The sequence below is a fragment of the Ambystoma mexicanum genome, chromosome 8 (assembly GCF_040938575.1).
Source record: "Ambystoma mexicanum isolate Mex_15411 chromosome 8, UKY_AmexF1_1, whole genome shotgun sequence".
NCBI classification, from domain to species: Eukaryota; Metazoa; Chordata; class Amphibia; order Caudata; family Ambystomatidae; genus Ambystoma; species Ambystoma mexicanum.
In genome coordinates, this window is record NC_090929.1 from 436949632 (window position 1) to 436961918 (window position 12287).

The window sequence follows — 12287 nt, forward strand, 5'->3', positions numbered from 1 at the left end:
TCAAGGGAGTTGGCTCTGGACAAGAGAAGCAGGGCTTTGAAGGCCAAAGGACAGGGGGTGATCTGGAGGCCCCCCTTTCAGGCCCCCACCAGGGGAATATATGGCGTGGGCCTGTGGGAGCCCCTATGGAAGATTCTTGGGCCCCGGTGGGCAGTAACTGAAAATGGCAACAAGGACGGAAGTAGAGATTGCAAAAGTGAAGGTGGGAGACACCGGCCCTTCAGTGAGATCAGTTCCAAGGGGAGAGACCCTGAAACAACCCTGCAGGAAACAGTTTAAAATTGAAAAGGCCTAAAGGAGGCCCTCATCGATCAAAGGAGTCACTGGGATCAGCAGAGCAGGCAGCCCTAATCCAGGGCAACAGCACAGTGGTGGTATGCGGGAGGAGGATCAAACAACAGAGGAGAAGGGCCTCGACTTAGCTGGGGCACCAACCATGACACAAAGAAAGTGGACTAGGGAAAAGACATTGTCTTACCCAGTGGGAAGTGCAAACGAGTGACCCCAGACAAGATCACAGAGCGAGAGGTCCCTACCAGCCCAGAAGGGAGAGGAAGTGGACCTTCTCACCATGGAGGGGGGGCTCTGATCCAATCAAGCGTTGAACTTCAGGAGCCAGTCGGAAAACCCTGATTCCCCGGAAATACATACCACATAACACCTTGTGCACCTGGAACCCCCCTCACCAATTAGAGTATTCAAAATGTCCAAAAACAAGGGGAAGGACATGCAAAACCTGGCCAAGTTGGTGAAAACAATACAGGAGGGAAACCTACAGAGACTGCGGCGCAAAGATGAGGAACCTCTGACCAAGGGAGACCATGATCCGGGGGCGTATGTGGAGAAGCGGGCCCATGAGGATGCTGCCAATGAAAGTAGTCACCCAGGAGGCCCTGCGCAAGTACTTCCAAGACTTTGGGGACAAGATTGCGAACACCATCCAAACGCAAATGAACAAGATGAGAGAAGACTTCTCATTGGCATTGCAGGAGGTTAAGGGGGACATCACACAACTAGAGGAAAGGTCTGATGCCACTGAGAGCACCTGTTACATCCCTCTACGGCCGCTGGTCGATGTGGCGCTTTGGCCGTGTTCATTTTGCTGCCACGATTAGGGATTCCAACATGGCCGCCGGTTCCCGCCATCCTTCTTTGCCTCATGCATCCACCCCAGTCCCTTCAGTTATCCCGGCTACCTTAGGTCATGTGGCACTTCTTATACCGGTAGTTCCTGGTTACACATGCGTTGCTACTCCCTTAGAAGACGCTACGTACGTTTGTGGTCCAGGGAATTTGTTATTTGAACATTCTATTCTTCCTATATTACTTACCTCTCTTATCTTTAGATCCTGTTCTCTCACGCGCACGACCACAGCAGCTTCACGAAGCATTCGCTGAGGTGGCTATTTTTCTCCACAAGTAGTTCCAGATGTGAGTACGGGCTACAATCTCTATCGTAGGGGGAATCCTTTTCTTGTAATCGCGTAATCTAATTCAGTGTCTCCCTTCATAGCCCGTACCAGGGAAACTATTCATCGGCAAGCAATCTCCACGTCCCCGGCGCGGAAGCCACTAATCAAAGCTACGACTCTTCCACAGTAAGTAGAATCTAGAGGGCAGGGATAGCCTTTATATGAGGGACTTCTCTCATTCTTTCTTTGGACTCCAGGTTACAATCTCGATACTTGAGCAAGACGTTACGTCATCTATTCCTGAGTAAACATCAGATTGGGGAACTTCCTGTACAAGTTACAGGTGCCGGTCCCGTTCTTTCTCTTGTCCTTTATTTTCTGTTTCCAAATCTTGTCGAAACTTACTGTCTGTGTCTTCTTTCTAATAGACAAGACTCTCAGCCAGCCTCCTGAGAATTCTGATCCAGTTTCAGCCTGATCATGAATACTAAAGAAAAGGAAGACATCTTCCCCTAAGCTCTCAATTCCAGACCAGGGTTTTTCCCCCAGAGGGTTTCCCTGGGCAGTTTACTTCCCTCCGGTTCCTGTGTCATTTCAGGCGGAGGGAGGTAAGGCACCCAGGGGGATTTTCCTGTCGTCAAGGAATATCTATAATGCACTAGAGGGTATATCCCTACTCTGTCAAGGACCGGGAAATCACTAAACCACAAAACAAAAAAGTGTCCTGACAGGTTCACTAAACATATATATAAATTTAATTTATAATAAACTTCTCAATACCAGAAATATGGCACAAGCTATCTAGTTTTCTGTGTCCACCTAAGTTTTCATAGGGATACATTTTACAAAAATCACCATTTCGTACTTCTGTTTAAGCATTATACAGAAGTGACTTTTTATTATTTCAATTATTACTCATAAGCAAGGTCTGTCAATTACCAAGCACTATTAACTCAACATAAATTCCAAATCAAGCACAATATGTACAAAAAAGAACCAATAAATATCCATGTTCATGTACACAGTATTTCATACAATGCAAAAGACAGTTATATACACACATTAGAAAAAAACATTTGAAAAAACTTTTTCTCAGAATAGTCAACACTATATAAATTTTGAAGTTGATAGGCCCCCACTCAGAGGTTGAAACCATATGTCTCTGGATTATAAATGTTCAGTTCCATTGGGGGCATTTTCAATTGGTTAGCTAAACTCAAGGTCTACTAGCTAAACTCGGGGTCTACGTGTGACACCAGAATAAATCTAGAAGGTGTCATACTCGCACACAAATAAAACAGAAAGTGCGAGTAAGATACGTTTCGGCGGAGTGGGCCATTCCGCCTTCCTCAGGACCAGTAGAAGTCGTGACCCGTGTCTGGGGCTCAAGCTCAGATTCGTTCCTTCACATTTACAAATTGACGTTACTTTAAATGGGAGAAGCTGTGCAGTGGTCGCTTGGCGTCTCTCTATAGATGCAGGGCACTAGGATGTTATTCAGGAAGCCTTGCACAATTCAAAAATGTGCCCGGCATGGACTCGTTTCTAGCTCTGAGAGAGAGAGGCACAACCTGCACATCACGGTTTCAGCACAAAGATTTCAAACATAATGGAGCGGGAGGCTCCAGTCCATGCCGGGCACATTTTTGAATTTATGCTTCTCCCATTTAAAGTAACGTCAATTTGTAAATGTGAAGGAACGAATCTGAGCTTGAGCCCCAGACACGGGTCACGACTTCTACTGGTCCTGAGGAAGGCGGAATGGCCCACTCCGCCGAAACGTATCTTACTCGCACTTTCTGTTTTATTTGTGTGCGAGTATGACACCTTCTAGATTTATTCTGGTGTCACACGTAGACCCCGAGTTTAGCTAGTAGACCTTGAGTTTAGCTAACCAATTGAAAATGCCCCCAATGGAACTGAACATTTATAATCCAGAGACATATGGTTTCAACCTCTGAGTGGGGGCCTATCAACTTCAAAATTTATATAGTGTTGACTATTCTGAGAAAAAGTTTTTTCAAATGTTTTTTTCTAATGTGTGTATATAACTGTCTTTTGCATTGTATGAAATACTGTGTACATGAACATGGATATTTATTGGTTCTTTTTTGTACATATTGTGCTTGATTTGGAATTTATGTTGAGTTAATAGTGCTTGGTAATTGACAGACCTTGCTTATGAGTAATAATTGAAATAATAAAAAGTCACTTCTGTATAATGCTTAAACAGAAGTACGAAATGGTGATTTTTGTAAAATGTATCCCTATGAAAACTTAGGTGGACACAGAAAACTAGATAGCTTGTGCCATATTTCTGGTATTGAGAAGTTTATTATAAATTAAATTTATATATATGTTTAGTGAACCTGTCAGGACACTTTTTTGTTTTGTGGTCAAGGAATATCTGCCTGCAAGGTTAGTGATCACTGCTGGGTACCTTTGATATAAGTGATACATTTGTTACAGCGCCCTGCACGAGGTTGCAGAAGACACAAGAAAGATCTACGAACTAGTGGACACCTATCAAGGGTCATGCAGAACCTCAGGATTCAGAGCTACGACCTGGAAAACCGCTCGAGAAGGTCAAACATAAGAATAAAACGTTTGGCGGAGACAGTGGTGGACAGGGAACTAGGCTTGATGGGAAAGAATGTGTTTGTGGACCTGTTGGAGATGAAAGATTGCTCAAGGATAAAGGTGTACTGCATACAGTGAGCCCAAAGAGGGGTGAGCCGAGGACGGGAACCAGAGATGTGTTAGTCGCTTTGCACAATTTCAAGCAAAAAGAGAAGGTTGCTGGCGGTCGCAAGAAAGGCCAGGGTGTTTACATAGAATGGGTCAGAGCAACAACTATTCCAAAATCTGGCGAAAATCACTCTTGCGAAGTGACAGATGATGGGTCTGGTGGTACGGGTGCTGAAGAGAGAGGACATACGCTATAGATGGACCTTTCCCTTTGGTCTCCTGTTTGAATGGGAGTGGAGGCAAAGACGGATCACCACCTGTGAAGTGGGGATGAAGATCTTGCAAATCGAAGAGCAGGAAGCTTCTGGGCAGAACCAGAGGCTGATGAGAGAACAGATTGAGAGGAAACTGTGAGAATGTATACAATTCACGACAAAGGCCAAAAAAGCGAGCCCCAAGCAATCGGTCTAAGCTTCCCAACGTGGGAATGGGAGGGGAAGAATCCCTTTCATCCACTGGCATAGGATAAAGGGGGCTACTGTTTGTAGGAATGTTACCCACCTACAGGTTAAGAGGAGGGTACCGGGGAGAGGCTGTGTGTCCAGGTTGTCTTGGTATCTCTACATGGATCTAGGGGGACCCGCACAGGTTCACTCTGGGGTATTGCAAGGGCTTAACTCCCAAGGTGTAAGGTCGTGGGGAGCTAAAAGCTGGTTGAGCCCACCCAGAAAAGGGGGGGGGGGAGATGGAAGGGGGTGGGGTAGCGGCCGGCTTGACGGAGTGAGGGGAAGGTGGGGGGTTTAGTCCCAAACGTTCCCCATCCAATACATGTGAGACAGGATCATAAGACGGATATGGAACTAAGTGAAATGCTCACGGTACCCTCTCTAAATATTAGGGATATCCTTTCATTGGGAAAGGGGGACATACACAATGGCAGTCATCTACGCCCCCAACTCGGGGCAAGACTTTAACCTGGCATGGGGTCCTAGTGAAGATATTAGTGCAAGGGTCTTTCATAACCAGGGCAAGCCTTCGGCAGCGCTGTAGCAACGCATGGCCCAGTTAGTATTGGCGGACGGGTGGGAGGGAGCTACTCCCATGTACATAGAACCTTCTCTGGGATAGACTATGTCTGGGTGTCAAGGTCGACGCTGGGAATGGTAATGGAGTAAGAGTGATTGTGCTAGCAGACCATGCCCCTATAATGATAGTCATAGACATGGGGCAGAACCTGTGTAGATGGATGTTCCAAGAGCCATATCCTCAAAGATGAGGCCCTTTGTGAAAAGGTGAAGAATAAAATCCTGGAGTCCTTCATAAACAATGCTTCGGGGGAGGTAAGCCAACAAATGGTGTGGGATGCGTTCAAGGCCACACAGAGGGGAGAAATCATTGTGATAAAAAGCCAAACGTGATAAACAACTAGGGCAACTTTGAGACGAGTTACAAACCAAATTAAAACAAGCAATGTCCTAAATGGTAAACAATGCAAGGAGCAAGGTGCGGAGGGAATATTGGCAGATCAGGGGCCAACTGGACGTCTTGGAAACAAGGGTGGCTAAGCGTTCCCTGCTTTACCTCCGACAGAAGTTCTATATTAAAGCCAACAAAGCAAACCACCTGCTGGCGAGGATGATAAGAAAAAAAGAAGCATTGAGGACCATCCTGGAAATAAGGACGGGGGGAAGGAGAGCTCTGCTCTATCATACATAATGGAGCGTTTACCGAATACTAGTTCTCCCTTTATAGGACAGATTCCACTGCAGAGCAGGCCAAAATGGAATACCTGACCCGATGCCCTCTTTCTAAAATCACCCCACAGGAAAGGAAAGCTCTGGAGGGTGACATTAAGCCTTATCTTTGCCCTGGATACTGAAAAGGTGTTTCATACCGTTGAATGGCCATTTATTTTCCACACCAAAGAGATGATGGGTTTTGGACCCAAATTTCTCTCTTAGAAAAGAGCTAACTATTGGCCGCCCTCATCAATTATCCAAGGGGATTATGGTCTCGAGAGGCACTAAACAAGGTTGCCCTCAATCCCCGCTTTTGAATGCCATCCACCAGCCCCATTATTGGCAAGCATCAGGGAGTCTCAGGAAATTAGGGGTATCCCCTTCGGAGGAGAGGAGCACAAAATCACAGCGTTTGCGGATGATATGCGCCTACTGATCACAGAACCGGCCACCCCATTGCTAGGGATCTCTCGGGAACTCCTTCGATTTGGGAAGGTGGCAGGGTTAAAAATAAATGCCCACAAGTCGGAATTGTTGATTTTGACAGAACCGACAGACAAGGTGGAAGAACTGAGGGATACTCTCCCATAAAGATGGGCTGACACAACTATTAAATATTTGGGGGTACTGATCACCAGATCTATAGGCACTCTTTACTGAGCTAACTACCCACCACTACAGGAATGGATCCAAAGGCTGCTGGTCATATGGGAGCCCCTATCAATCTCCTGGTTGTGGAGGATCAATGTTCTTAAAATGGCAATATTGCCAAAGTTACTCTATGATTTTATGGCTCTGCCAGTGCGCGTGCCCAAAAACTTTTTGAAGACCCTACAAAAATATGTAGGGCATTTATATGGAACCGCAAAAGACCCAGGGTAGCAATTCAGACCCTGCAAGCATCTAGAAGGGCTAGACTTCCGTGTCTATCATCTTGCATCACAGATAAGGGTGATTAGGGACTGGTTTAGGGTCGATCGAGCAAAGGTTTGGTGTCAAATGTACCTGGCGGTGGTGGATGCCCCAATGGATGAGGTGCTGTGGTGCCCGAGGGGAGACAGACCGGCAAACATGTACTGTAGTGAGATAGGGGCCCTGGTGGGAGACTCATGGGACGAACTGGGGTGCTGGGCCGGAGTGACCACTTCCCCTCCCCGCTGACACCACTGTTCTGAATCCCCAATTCATACCAGGCATGGAGGGGGGATGTTTCAACAGGTGGGAGGAAGGGGGATGTAGTAAACTACAGGACTTGTTCTCGGGGCAGGACATGAAGACTTTTGTCCAGTGCAAACGGGACTTTGGGCTGGTAGAAGGAGAAAGGTTCCATTACTTCCAGTTGAGTCACTGGCTGATGAACCCAGCTAAGTCAGCAGCAACTAGGGAGATCACCCCTTTTGAAAGGTTTGTAACCACGAAAACGTGGGGCAAACACATAGTGGGAGCAATATATCATGTCATGAAGGAGGGGGAGGAGTCTCAGAGGTTGCACTACATGGACCAGTGGAGGCCTCAGTGGGACAACCTTTTGAGGGGGAGCAATGGTCTCTGCTATGATCATAAATCCCCAGGCTCACAAGGGCCATCCAGATAAGGAAATGTGGATTATGATGATAGCCCAATGGCACCTCACCCCTGAAAAACTACACACATTTTACCCAGCCGTGCTAGCGTTATGCTGGAGGGAATGTGGGGAGGTGGGAACGTGGAAGCACGTTTGGTGGGAATACCCATCCACCCTGCCATACTGGGAAAAGATCTGGGCAACACTTGTCAGTATATTTGGGAATCAGATGCCAGTCAACACAGGAATGGACATCTTGGGATTGCGGGGGGATGGGGGGGCTGGAGAATTTACCATTGAAAACTCAAAGAAAGGCCTATGTAATCCTGATGGTGGAGGCATCGCTGGTCGTGGCCCAGAAATGGAAACAGAAAGAACCCCCACTGACCACGAATGGGTGCTCTTTACGATTCAGGGGGACCATCATAAATTTCTTTCGGAATGGGACACTATTTTGCACTTCTTGTACCAGGATTCACGATCTACTTGGTGTCCGAGGAGAATGACACTGTGGGGGTTGGTGTAGCCACAAGTTAAAGGGGGTGGAACACCCAGCATAGGAACTGAGATGGGTAAGAGGAGATGCTCCTCAGGGAAGCAGGACTAGTGGGGGAAACACAGGACGGGGAGACATTGACTTTTGCCAGCTGGCGCACAAGAGGTCCACCCAGGGGAGTGTGGGATCAGGACTAGTTGGGGAGGAGGGGTTGGAAGGGGGACTTTGGATCAAAAAGGAAATGGAGGTAAATGATGGGATGGTAAAAGGGACAAGACATTTTCTTCATTACCTTAAGGCCAAGAGACTCATTGCCATCCTTAAACCCTCATTGTTTGCAAAAGACATTTACTATATCATTTTAAGGAAGGGTTGTGTGAAAGAGGCATTTCTAATTCACTTAAAGAACTGTTGTCTGAACATTTTCAGCATTCTACCTGGATTGAGTTCAGGGTAAGGGAACCATGCCCTTGAAAAAAGGATTATTTTTGTTGAATTTCTATTTACATGCTTTTTGCTCACTGTTTATTGAATTTAAGACAGAGACATTTTCCTTACTCATTTGGTTGTTCATTTTTAGTTTGAGGGTCAGAGAGACAGTGTTCCTACTTTTGACGATGAGACAAAGACAGATACTTAGTTTTAGTTTCATAGGTATCGAAACTCTCTGTAGGATAGGGATAGGAATGCCTTTATCTGCACCTTACTTAATTTAATAAAATGTCTAATGTTGAAAACATGACCACCTTGTGTCCGTCTCTCATTTCGGACCCTTCACAAATGGCAAAAATGATTGTATGCAAATTCTGCAAAGGCGAGAAGGTACAACTAGGTATCATGATGCAGAATACTGAGGCAACAGAGGTACCGTTCAATCGTTTGATTGCCCCCCTTAGTTTGTCCGTCCGTTTAAGGGTGATATGCTGATGAATACCTTGCATACACACCCAAGATCTTAGTCAGAGCCTTCCAAAAGTGTGAGATGAACTGTGTATCCCGGTCTTGATTATTAAAGAAGGCAGTCGGTCCGTGTGCCAACAAAAATAGGGATGCCAAGACTGAGGCTGGAGGAATTCCTTTCACGGTATGAAATTCCTCAGCTTGGTTAGACAGTCAATAACCACCCAAATCATGTTGCACCCTTCACTGGGGAGGAAGAACTACTATGAAGTCCATTGTTATCAGGAACCAGTGTCTATGGGGAATAGGCATTTTTTGTAACAACCCCAATGGTTTTACATGAATGCTTTTGCCTTGAGCGCAGAGTGCGCAATCCCTGATTTAATCAATAACGTCTCTCTTAAGAGTAGGCCACCAACACATCAATATCTCAGTGGTGTTGTGTTGACCAGGATGGGCTGCGAACGTGATGTTATGACAACACTGAATTGCCAAACATTGTAGATGTTTGCCAGGCACATATAAAGAACCATGAATGTGTGGTGCACCGTTAATTCCTTGGGCATTCATGTCTGTTACGATGTCTGCATGTATGTTAACCCATTGTTTGATTTGTTCTAGAAAATCGAAGGACAGAGTACTCAGAACTGAACAAAAGGTCAGGATCGTCTTGTGGCAAGGTCTCTCTGTTGATACATGAGAGAGCTTTGGCTTTCCCATACAAACTGCCTGGTTGATATGTGATGACGAAATCAAATGAGGAAAAAAATACATGCCAAATCAATGGTCTGGGATTAGTGCACTTCAAGGAGGCACATGCAAATTTTGATGGTCTGAATATACCAACACCGGATTTAACGCCCCTTGGAGATGGTGTCTCCATTCCTGAAAAGGGATCTATGTGATTACTGCGACCCTCACAATTGCGACGGCCGCAATTGTGAGGGTCGCAGTAAAACCCCTTTGCACCACATATATATGTTAAATGTTAAAGATATTTGTACCGCGCACTGTCCAGGCGCTCTGGCGGATCTGCAAACGAGAAGGTGGGATGGGTTAGTAGGGTGAAGAGGGAGTAGGATAGTGAGAGGAGTGGTGTTCTGTTGGCAGCTTCAACTCGGTATACACTGGGTGCTGAGTTTATGGTGCGAGTATCGGGCGATGTCAGTCCTTGTGTGCTGTTGATGCAGTTTATGTGTTGTAGCGGTGTGGTGAAGTGCATGCGGATTGCGGTGCGAGAGGTGGTTGTGTTAATTTGAGTGAGATAAGTATGTAGAAAGTTTAGAGTTTTTTTGGTTAGAGGGTTAAATGTTTTGCAGCTAATCACAGTATGGCTGAAGGCTTGGGTTTCGGGAATCCTGCCTGGTGCGGGAATGGCTAGACTTGAGAGACCCGCATAGTGGGGGAGCGGCCTACGCCCAACTGAGCAACTGAGTATAGTAACTTACTTTGCTGGATTTCGGAGACAATTGAATAATTCAGTGCAGTTCTGAAACACAGCTAGAATCCAGAGTCCCGCAAGACGAGAGAGAGGCCCACACCTGAAAAAGGTTCGGTTTTTGCGCAACGCATTCCCTGTTGTGTTCTAATGCACTATGTCTAATGTAGTATTTTATTGAACTATGTATAGTGAGGTTGGAGTGTCTATTCTCCCCTTGGGTATCGGAGCAGGAGTAGGGGTCTCTTCATATCCTACCATCTAAGTGGGAGTGTCGGCTTGAACTTTCAGTGTGGGACGTGCCGTGATGCTGTGGGTAAGTGGACTGAGTGGTTTCGTCTTGGTCTGACTATGTGTTCGGTCTGTAGTGTCCTCCTCTTGTGACTATCTCACGAGATGTCTTATGGGCTGTCGTGGGGTGCATTCTGATCATGTTTTGTTGTTTGGTGTGGGTGAAGGTCGGTTTCTTTATTCATTGTCGATAAGCGGTGTGGGTGTTCTTGTGGGTGGTCTTCTAGTTTAGCAGTGAAGAGCCAGGATTTGAGCAGTTTCCTGAATGCTAGGTGGTTTCTTGTGTTCCATATGTTCTTTGGTGGGTCATTCCATGTTTTTGGTGCCTGGTGAGAAAACGAGGATCCTCCAAGTTTTCTTTTGTTATAGGGTTTCGGTTCTAGGCCTATGCCGTTGCTTGATCTGAGCGTTCTTGTCGGCTGGTGTAGGCATAGTTTGTCTCTCAGGAATTCTGCACCTTGGCTGTGTATAGCTCTGTGCGTGATGTACATGGATTTGAATTTTATTTGCTGTTTTACTGGTAGCCAGTGCAGTATTTTTAGTGCAGGTCTGATGTGTTCTTGCCACGGTAGTTGGAGAAGGAGACTGGCCGCTGAAATTTGTATGTGTTGTAGTTTTTTTTAGAAGTCTTTCAGGCATGCCCAGGTATAGGCTGTTGGCATAATCTACTCTGGACATGACCAGAGTGATGATAGTAAGAGTTTTGTTGGCGAATGACAGGAACGGTAGGATCCTTTTTGCTGCTTGTAGGAGAAAGAAAGATTTCTTGAGTAGAGCGTTTACTTGTGGCTCTAGGATGAGGTTGTTGTCCATCAAGACCCCTAGGTTTTTTACAATTGACGATGGCGTTGGGATGGAGCCGAGTTCTTTTGGCCAGGGGATGTAGTTAATGGGCTTCATTACGAATGTGGCGGAAAGGCACCAACGGCGCTGGTAGTGCTACCGGTGCCGTTGTTACCTCTCCGCCACATTACGAGTTCTGCTTGCCGGTGCCGGACTGCACATGTGGTCTGACCAGGCGTGCAGAGCGGCACCCACGAGCAGAACTCGTGATTGCACCGGCACCGTTGTTAACAGTGCCGGTGCAACCATGCTCCCGAGGATCGGGAGGCCGGCCATGCCGGCACCCGCGAATGGGCAATTACCGGCCCATTCATCTCATAATGGCCCGGTAATGGCCCAATCGCCGGGTGATGGGGCCGGTAGCGAGTTTGGCGGTATCCATGTCCTTAATAAGGGTACGGCCACCGCCAAACTCGTAATGAGGCCCAATGTTTCCTCCGTTTTTTGTGACGATCATTATCTCAGTTTTACCTGGGTTGATTTTGAGGTGGTTCAAGTTCATCCAATTGAATATATCCCGAAGGCAAAGCTCTAGTGTTGTGTTTTCTTCTCGGGTGTCTTGTATTTTGAAGATTATTTGTGTGTCGTCGGCGTAGTTGTAGCAGGTTTGGCCATGTCCTTTGATGATTTTGATTAATAGATATAGGTAGATGTTGAATAAGAGCAGGGAGAAGGATGAGCCGTGTGGTACTCCGCATGTGGAGTCTCTTGGGTTGGATTTAAAAGGTTTCATCCATATGGTTTCCGTTCTGCTTGTTAGGAAGGATTTGATCCATAGTAGGGTGGTGTCTGTTATTCCCAATCCTTCTAATCTCGTTATGAGGATTTCATGGTTGACAGTGTTGAATGCTGCGGATAGGTCAAGAAGTATCAGGGCGGTGCTGTAGTCCAAGTCTGCGTTTGTTTTTAGGTCGTC